General features: G+C 48.0%; 2 long non-coding RNA genes and 1 pseudogene across 5 annotated transcripts; all 3 read left to right on the forward strand.

Annotated features, from left to right (window-relative positions):
• Nucleotides 1–211: 211 nt before the first annotated feature.
• Nucleotides 212–2,714, forward strand: LOC123132212 (putative F-box protein At1g67390; annotated as a pseudogene). The gene is made up of 3 exons (XR_006464564.1): nucleotides 212–1,376; nucleotides 1,478–1,622; nucleotides 1,848–2,714. The product of XR_006464564.1 is annotated as a putative F-box protein At1g67390 (transcript).
• Nucleotides 2,715–5,212: 2,498 nt separating this feature from the next.
• LOC123130355 (uncharacterized) lies at nucleotides 5,213–7,186 on the forward strand. 3 transcript variants are annotated; one of them, XR_006463811.1, is made up of 5 exons: nucleotides 5,213–5,498; nucleotides 5,597–5,771; nucleotides 5,872–6,642; nucleotides 6,740–6,914; nucleotides 7,016–7,186. It is a non-coding gene; the product is annotated as an uncharacterized lncRNA (long non-coding RNA). The 3 variants fall into 3 exon arrangements; XR_006463810.1 differs by having other exon boundaries at nucleotides 5,213–5,771; XR_006463812.1 differs by having other exon boundaries at nucleotides 5,213–5,771; nucleotides 6,814–6,914.
• A 167-nt stretch (nucleotides 7,187–7,353) lies between these two features.
• LOC123130356 (uncharacterized) lies at nucleotides 7,354–8,442 on the forward strand. The gene is made up of 3 exons (XR_006463813.1): nucleotides 7,354–7,786; nucleotides 7,885–8,059; nucleotides 8,161–8,442. It is a non-coding gene; the product is annotated as an uncharacterized lncRNA (long non-coding RNA).
• Nucleotides 8,443–9,754: the final 1,312 nt, after the last annotated feature.

Raw genomic sequence — 9,754 nt, forward strand, 5'->3', positions numbered from 1 at the left:
TTATAAACCCCTAAGAATCATGAATCTGACTTTGACATACACAAGAAAAAAATCAATTCACCTGTCAATAGTAGTTGTGTCACAACTGTTCACAGCTGAATTTATCTGTTTGATTGATCTGCAATATATGGAATGTATTTGAATTTTAAATTTTGGTCCACAAGCTCACACTTCACAACTCACAACACTAGTCAAGCCACAGAGCCCAACTATCACCAGTCCACCACGGTCCACGGCACCCCACGCCAATCCCCATTCCTTCAGCCTGCTCGCCTCGTGCCCGCCGACAAAACCCTAGCCGGGATCCGCCGCCATGGACGCCGCCGGAGGGGGAGGAGAAGAAGTGTTTGTTACCTACGCCCAAATCGGGCCGTACTTCAACCTTCTGGCACTGGAGGGGCCGTCCGCGCAGCATCGCATCGATCGCATCGTCCCCTACCTCATCTCCCTCCCTTCGTCCCCACGCCCGACGCCGACGCCGACGAGTCCTCCGACTCCGACGACGACCACTTCTCCCTCACCTCCTCCGACGACGACACCGCCGCCCCCGCCGACGGGCCCGCTGTCGTTCCGGCGGCACAGGATGGTGACGGCCAGGACCACATCAGCCGTCTCCCGGACGACCTGCTCTCCAACATCGTCTCCTGCCTCCCCACCAACGAAGCCGCGCGCACCATGGTCCTCTCGACCCGCTGGCGCGGCGTCTGGGCGGCGACCCCGCTCCTCGTCCACGACGCCCACATCAGGGCCGCCGACAGGCACGCCGTGCGTGCCCTCTCGCGCTGCGTGGCCGCTCACCCCGGCCCCGTCCGTGCCGTGCGCGTCACCCGCACCTCCTTCCACCGGCAGGAGTACGCGCTGGAGCGCCTGGTCGCCAGCCTCGCCGCCAAGAACGTCCAGGACCTCATCCTCTTCAACCGACCCTGGCCGCTCGACATGCCGCTCCCCGATGACATCCTCAGCTGTGGCTCTCTCACCCGCCTCTACATCGGCTTCTGGCGCTTCCCAGACACTACCGCCCACCAGCCCGCATTTCCCAACCTCCATGAGCTCGGCCTTTTTCACTCCATCATCGAGGACCGGGATGTCGATGCCTTGCTCGCGCACTGCTTCAAGCTGAGAATCCTCTCCTTTGCCATGGCGTACAGCTGCCGTTCACGCCTCCGTATCAGGTCCAGCAGCCTCCGCGTCATGATGGAATGGAGATGTGGTTTCAATGAAATCATCGTCGAGGATGCACCTTGCCTGGAGCGCCTGCTCTTCCATAGCATTTCCGATCGGAGGCCCGTTAGGATTGTCAATGCGCCTAGGCTGGAGGTGCTCGGCTTCTTGGACCTCCAGGTCCACGCGCTCGAGATTGGTGGCGTTGTCATCAGGTTAACTGGGTCTTGTTACTTCTGTGACCTGCACTTAACACTCATTACATGACTGTGCATCCAATCAAATTTCTCATGGTGTTTAATTTGCCTCAATGGCAGGCTGGTATGAATGTGAGAGCTAGGGCCATGCTGCCAAGTTTGAAGATGCTGGCTGTCAAGGTGCGGTTTTCGCACGACATGGAGGTCAAGATGCTGGACACTCTGCTCAGATGCTTTCCTCGCCTTGAGACGCTTCACGTCATGGTAGTACCCGCATCATATCGATATCTGTTCGTCCCTATACTTGTTTATCTATTGTGATTCAAAATGATAATGTGGATATCAGCTTATTCAAGTGCTAGTTGTTCATGGTTATATATTCCAGATTGATGTTGTAGATATCTGTTCTAGCACTTCTAGTTGTATTTTTGGTGTAATTTGAAGATTGATATGCTAAACTCTAACATTGTTTTTTTTTTTGCTATCCAGTCCATTCAACCCAGTTCACCTGATAGTGTTGATTGTGCTGAGTTCTGGAAGTCCCTTGGCTCTTGCGATTGCCTTGAGTCTCATCTGAAGACATTCGTCTTCCATAGATACCAGGGTCTGGATTGTGAGTACTTGTTTCTTTGTTATATCTTGAAGAAGGGGAAGGTGCTTAAGACGCTGGGCTTTGATTGTGCTGACAGTGATGATGTGGTAGTGGAGGGAGGCCCTATGTCAGGTTCTTCTGTTGAGGGCAATGCGCCAACAGGTGGAAGCAGTGGCAGTGATGATGTGGTAATGGAGGGAGGCCCTATGTCAGGTTCTGCTGGTGAGGGCAATGTGTCTTCAGGTGGAAGTGGTGGCAGTAATGATGTGGTAAAGGAGGGAGGTCCGGTGTCGGGATCCGTTGGTGAGGGCAATGCGCCATCAGGTGGAAGCAGGGGCAGTAATATTATTTACGTTTGCGTTGCCTCCCCTTGCTGGACCTTTCAGAACGCCATTGACTTGTCAGTGGAGGATCCCTTCTGTGTGTTGAGGCATGACAAGTGCTGGATCGCTTCTCGAGTTATGGCATGATTTTGTGGTGAACTGGGAAGGTAAGAAGGTAAGAATGAGGCCATGAAGGTAAGAAGGTAAGAATGAGGCCATGAAGGTCATTCATCGACATGTTAGCTTACTTATCACATCGACATGTTTACTTATCACATCGACATGTTTTACTAGCATGTTGCACTCTTTCTTGAGGAGACTGAGATGTGGAAGTACCCTGGCTGAATATTGTTTCTGGCCATTTTGGCTTGTAAAAGTACCTATCAGATGCACCTAATATGATTCTGAGATGTGGAATGCAATGCATTTTACTGATCCTCACCCACGGGGCGGTATTATTCAGCTGCGTGACAGATCATACAGATGAGGTATTTCTGTTTGTTGATTCGGAAGCTATATATGGTGGTACACTCGAGGCATTTTCATGCCGGGTTCAGAATTTGCAGTTACTCCTTGTGATCGCCAAAATTATGCTTGCGTTCACCGTTGTAAGTAACAAAGAATGGCGTGCTTGCCTGTCTAAAATTTTATTATGTTGTTAAAGACACTATAGTATACCCCCTCGGATCCAAAATGAGCGTCGTGGTTTTAGTTCGTAAATAAGTTACACAACATTGTGTGTTTTGTGGTGCTGACACTTGTGTGTCGAAACCAATAGCTATGGAGTATGGAGTACGTACTGGAGCTCACAGCAACTACCGATGCAGCAACTGCCCATCTGCACGTATTCACCTGAGCAGAATTAGGGTGTAAAGAACGAAGCACGTATCTGCTGCCGTGGCCGACGAAGGGTGCATCAGGGCTATGGAAGCACGTATCCGTTGACGAAACCAATAATCGTCAATGGATGCTCCTGCTACGTGGTGAGCCCATTATCCTCTATAACACTAAGTTCCTTAATTTTAAAGATCCCACATACAATTCAGGTCTCAATTGAAATTGGATCAACAATTTTTTTTCAAAGTTTTTTTATTCAAATTATTTTGTACTATACACACTATGCTTCCTAATTTATAAGGTCTTAAAATCAATTGAGGTCTTCAATTTAGAATGTGTCACCTGATTTTAACCGGGTCAACAAATTTCTCAAAGAGCTCTTCCATTCAATTCTTTTAGTTCCCTAATTTTGAAACTCTTTCATTCTATTGAGGTATTTAATTTTGTATTTGGTTTACGATTTTGATCGGGCCAACTATTTTCAAATCAATTAGCAGCAACCGGCTTATGAAACATATCAATGCCGCACAACCTCCTACCACCTAGAAAAAGAAGGGCCACCATGTGATACTGTAGCACCAACATAGTACATGCTGCGGTCGACGCAGAAATTTCTTCACATCTCTACTCCTAATGGAGCAGTTGGTAGGATTGCGTCCACGGTTTATTTTCGTCTGGTTATATTTCGTCTGGTTTATTTTCGTCCGGTTTATTTTCGTCTCATATCCCACCACCATATCTCCTCACATTGATTTTTTTACCCTCACAATTAAAACTTTCCTAACTTCTCCAAAGTTTCCTAACTAGACACGTTATAAACGGGCATGTACCGATAGCACGTTATCAATTAATAAAATTTTGTTTTATGACAATCAATTTCAAATCCTAATTTTCCTAATGCATCGATCTTTGCCTTTTTAAGTAGTTATTTTGATAGGGAGGGTTTAGCCACGAAAATCATCCCTCCATCGTCGGCTGCATCCCTCACCCACGTCGCTGTTGCAGGATCTTCATCCGTCATCCTGAGCAATTGGGGCGGCGATGCGGGCGAGCTTCACGATAGTGGGGAGGACCAGGCCGCGGTGAAGGCAGGTCATGCGCTCCTCACGCTCCACGAACGGAACCTGCGCACGGAGGCGGTAGCGCGGGGTGGCAGCCGGCAATGAGGCGGCCGCGCTACGTGACGAGCTACGGGTCCCCCTTTGTGATGTTTTGGCATCGCTCCTTCATCGCACATCCTCAGGTTCCTCTTGCCCTTCCCTTCCTCTGTCCTCCTCTCCCATCTCTATGCTTTCACGTGCATCCAGTTTTGATTCCTCGTGTGATATATACCAAACATAGGTACGTCAATTCACTTCCTTCCCTTCCCTTCGTCCCTCGGTCCCACGCTCGTGGCGCTGAAGTGGTGGCAACAGGCGATGGCGGTGGTGTCGCTGATGGCGGCGAGGACAGCATGTGGCAGCTCCCGAAGCATGAACACGACCGCACCTCGGGCCTGCCGTCTGCCAAGATATGGGTGAGTTCTCGTGCTGCCAACCATAAACCCTCATGTCCTGCAAATTCCTCAAACCCTACCGTCTTGATCCCGTCCACGCTCTGATCCAAAGGACGATGCAGCTGTGGCCGATTGACAATGGAGGTTTGGGATCCTTCCTCTCAGCACCCACTCTTGGAAGAATCAGCGGTGCGCCACGCCGATTGAACCCCGTCGAGATCACTCGCCAAGATTGCTATTCTGAAGTTTATTGTAAAGAAAGTGAAGAGTGAGACAGGATCCGTTTATTTTCAACCGGTTTATTTTCAACGGTTTATTTTCGTTTGGTTATATTTCGTCTGGTTTATTTTCGTCCGGTTTATTTTCGTCTCATATCCCACCACCATATCTCCTCACATTGATTTTTTTACCCTCACAATAAAAACTTTCCTAACTTTTCCAAAGTTTCCTAACTAGACACGTTATAAACGGGCATGTACCGATAGCACGTTATCAATTAATAAAATTTTGTTTTATGACAATCAATTCCAAATCCTAATTTTCCTAATGCATCGATCTTTGCCTTTTTTAAGTAGTTATTTTTATAGGGAGGGTTTAGCCACGAAAATCATCCCTCCATCGTCGGCTGCATCCCTCACCCACGTCGCTGTTGCAGGATCTTCATCCGTCATCCTGAGCAATTGGGGCGGCGATGCGGGCGAGCTTCACGATAGTGGGGAGGACCAGGCCGCGGTGAAGGCAGGTCATGCGCTCCTCACGCTCCACGAACGGAACCTGCGCACGGAGGCGGTAGCGCGGGGTGGCAGCCGGCAATGAGGCGGCCGCGCTACGTGACGAGCTACGGGTCCCCCTTTGTGATGTTTTGGCATCGCTCCTTCATCGCACATCCTCAGGTTCCTCTTGCCCTTCCCTTCCTCTGTCCTCCTCTCCCATCTCTATGCTTTCACGTGCATCCAGTTTTGATTCCTCGTGTGATATATACCAAACATAGGTACGTCAATTCACTTCCTTCCCTTCCCTTCGTCCCTCGGTCCCACGCTCGTGGCGCTGAAGTGGTGGCAACAGGCGATGGCGGTGGTGTCGCTGATGGCGGCGAGGACAGCATGTGGCAGCTCCCGAAGCATGAACACGACCGCACCTCGGGCCTGCCGTCTGCCAAGATATGGGTGAGTTCTCGTGCTGCAACCATAAACCCTCATGTCCTGCAAATTCCTCAAACCCTACCGTCTTGATCCCGTCCACGCTCTGATCCAAAGGACGATGCAGCTCTGGCCGATTGACAATGGAGGTTTGGGATCCTTCCTCTCAGCACCCACTCCTGGAAGAATCAGCGGTGCGCCACGCCGATTGAACCCCGTCGAGATCACTCGCCAAGATTGCTATTCTGAAGTTTATTGTAAAGAAAGTGAAGAGTGAGACAGGATCCGTTTATTTTCAACCGGTTTATTTTCAACGGTTTATTTTCGTTTGGTTATATTTCGTCTGGTTTATTTTCGTCCGGTTTATTTTCGTCTCATATCCCACCACCATATCTCCTCACATTGATTTTTTTACCCTCACAATAAAAACTTTCCTAACTTTTCCAAAGTTTCCTAACTAGACACGTTATAAACGGGCATGTACCGATAGCACGTTATCAATTAATAAAATTTTGTTTTATGACAATCAATTCCAAATCCTAATTTTCCTAATGCATCGATCTTTGCCTTTTTTAAGTAGTTATTTTGATAGGGAGGGTTTAGCCACGAAAATCATCCCTCCATCGTCGGCTGCATCCCTCACCCACGTCGCTGTTGCAGGATCTTCATCCGTCATCCTGAGCAATTGGGGCGGCGATGCGGGCGAGCTTCACGATAGTGGGGAGGACCAGGCCGCGGTGAAGGCAGGTCATGCGCTCCTCACGCTCCACGAACGGAACCTGCGCACGGAGGCGGTAGCGCGGGGTGGCAGCCGGCAATGAGGCGGCCGCGCTACGTGACGAGCTACGGGTCCCCCTTTGTGATGTTTTGGCATCGCTCCTTCATCGCACATCCTCAGGTTCCTCTTGCCCTTCCCTTCCTCTGTCCTCCTCTCCCATCTCTATGCTTTCACGTGCATCCAGTTTGATTCCTCGTGTGATATATACCAAACATAGGTACGTCAATTCACTTCCTTCCCTTCCCTTCGTCCCTCGGTCCCACGCTCGTGGCGCTGAAGTGGTGGCAACAGGCGATGGCGGTGGTGTCGCTGATGGCGGCGAGGACAGCATGTGGCAGCTCCCGAAGCATGAACACGACCGCACCTCGGGCCTGCCGTCTGCCAAGATATGGGTGAGTTCTCGTGCTGCCAACCATAAACCCTCATGTCCTGCAAATTCCTCAAACCCTACCGTCTTGATCCCGTCCACGCTCTGATCCAAAGGACGATGCAGCTCTGGCCGATTGACAATGGAGGTTTGGGATCCTTCCTCTCAGCACCCACTCCTGGAAGAATCAGCGGTGCGCCACGCCGATTGAACCCCGTCGAGATCACTCGCCAAGATTGCTATTCTGAAGTTTATTGTAAAGAAAGTGAAGAGTGAGACAGGATCCGTTTATTTTCAACCGGTTTATTTTCAACGGTTTATTTTCGTTTGGTTATATTTCGTCTGGTTTATTTTCGTCCGGTTTATTTTCGTCTCATATCCCACCACCATATCTCCTCACATTGATTTTTTTACCCTCGCAATAAAAACTTTCCTAACTTTTCCAAAGTTTCCTAACTAGACACGTTATAAACGGGCATGTACCGATAGCACGTTATCAATTAATAAAATTTTGTTTTATGACAATCAATTCCAAATCCTAATTTTCCTAATGCATCGATCTTTGCCTTTTTTAAGTAGTTATTTTGATAGGGAGGGTTTAGCCACGAAAATCATCCCTCCATCGTCGGCTGCATCCCTCACCCACGTCGCTGTTGCAGGATCTTCATCCGTCATCCTGAGCAATTGGGGCGGCGATGCGGGCGAGCTTCACGATAGTGGGGAGGACCAGGCCGCGGTGAAGGCAGGTCATGCGCTCCTCACGCTCCACGAACGGAACCTGCGCACGGAGGCGGTAGCGCGGGGTGGCAGCCGGCAATGAGGCGGCCGCGCTACGTGACGAGCTACGGGTCCCCCTTTGTGATGTTTTGGCATCGCTCCTTCATCGCACATCCTCAGGTTCCTCTTGCCCTTCCCTTCCTCTGTCCTCCTCTCCCATCTCTATGCTTTCACGTGCATCCAGTTTTGATTCCTCGTGTGATATATACCAAACATAGGTACGTCAATTCACTTCCTTCCCTTCCCTTCGTCCCTCGGTCCCACGCTCGTGGCGCTGAAGTGGTGGCAACAGGCGATGGCGGTGGTGTCGCTGATGGCGGCGAGGACAGCATGTGGCAGCTCCCGAAGCATGAACACGACCGCACCTCGGGCCTGCCGTCTGCCAAGATATGGGTGAGTTCTCGTGCTGCCAACCATAAACCCTCATGTCCTACAAATTCCTCAAACCCTACCGTCTTGATCCCGTCCACGCTCTGATCCAAAGGACGATGCAGCTCTGGCCGATTGACAATGGAGGTTTGGGATCCTTCCTCTCAGCACCCACTCCTGGAAGAATCAGCGGTGCGCCACGCCGATTGAACCCCGTCGAGATCACTCGCCAAGATTGCTATTCTGAAGTTTATTGTAAAGAAAGTGAAGAGTGAGACAGGATCCGTTTATTTTCAACCGGTTTATTTTCAACCGGTTTATTTCCATCAAATTACCCCCACCCCCACGCCCACCCACCGAAACGCGCCCAGCGAACCGGGGAGAGATCCATTGATTTGGCTAAGGTAGGAAAGAATCTATTATTTGTTTGTTAAAGCAAATTGCATTAATGGGAGAGATCCGTTGATTTGGCTAAGGTAGGAAAGAATCTATTATTTGTTTGCTAAAGCAAATTGCATTAATGAAAGAGATCCGTTGATTTGGCTAAGACAGGAAAGAATCTATTATTTGTTTTCTAAAGAAAATTGCATTAATGAGAGAGATTTGTTGATTTGGCTAAGATAGGCGGTTTTGAGTAAAGTTATCTTTACTATAGACATATAATGACAATTAATCAAGTATCAACATCATTGCATGCTTATTGTGTGGAATGTGTGTCCCAATATTGACAGAAGGTATAAAAAGATTGTCTTGGAATTATTATTGTCTTGGGAAGATATTGCCCTGAATTCTCATTTCTCATCAGAAATTTAGTATCCATTTTCGTTGATCTTATTTGCAACATGTACAAGTCAGTAATAATCTAAGGGGGTGCCCTACCGGAGAAGATTATGATAGTTGGACAAGAAACTTGGTACTGTCGTGTAAGGTAAAGGTAGGAGAAATAGGAGATAAAAGCATGCATGGTGGGAGAAGGAAGTCGAATGTCGCGTGGTAGCTCAGACATGGAGTGTGGAAGAAAGACAATGACGAGATGTATGTATCTACTAGATCATGACCATGAGATATCATCCCATAGAAATGACCTTTGACTCTCATGTCACATGAATTTTCTCTTTGTATATATATATTTGTTAATCCGTGGCAACACACGGACACTTAGCTAGTAAATATATGTTGGTTAGCGGATAACACAGATATAACCACATCACAAAAATCCCATCAAATCGCCGCATTATAAACAAAATTAAAACACAGTCTATCATCTACCCCACCTGCCAAACTAAATATTCCATTAGTTTCAAAATATAAGGGGTATTAGTTTTTTGAAAAATCAAAATTCTTCAACTTTGACCAAGTTCATAGCAAAAAATATTGAATTTGTTTACTTTGACCAAGTTCATAGCAAAAAATATCGACATCCACGATATTAAACAAAAGAAGTATGGAAACTCATTTCATGATGGATCTAACCATAATTTTTCTATAAATTTGATCAAACTTAACAGGTTTTACTTTTCAAAAAAGCAATACACCTTATATTTTACAACAGTGAGTGATTTTTTTATGAAATCCAACAACACCAATGGCGCAATAGAGTGCCCAACCCTTCTAGTTTATAACACTAAGCTCCCTAAGTTTGAAGAGCTTACAATCAATTGAGGTCTCCAATTGAAATTAGGTCACCTGATTTTGGTCGGGACAGCAATTTCTCAAAGC

Source organism: Triticum aestivum, chromosome 6A, assembly GCF_018294505.1.
Source record: "Triticum aestivum cultivar Chinese Spring chromosome 6A, IWGSC CS RefSeq v2.1, whole genome shotgun sequence".
Lineage (NCBI taxonomy): Eukaryota > Viridiplantae > Streptophyta > Magnoliopsida > Poales > Poaceae > Triticum > Triticum aestivum.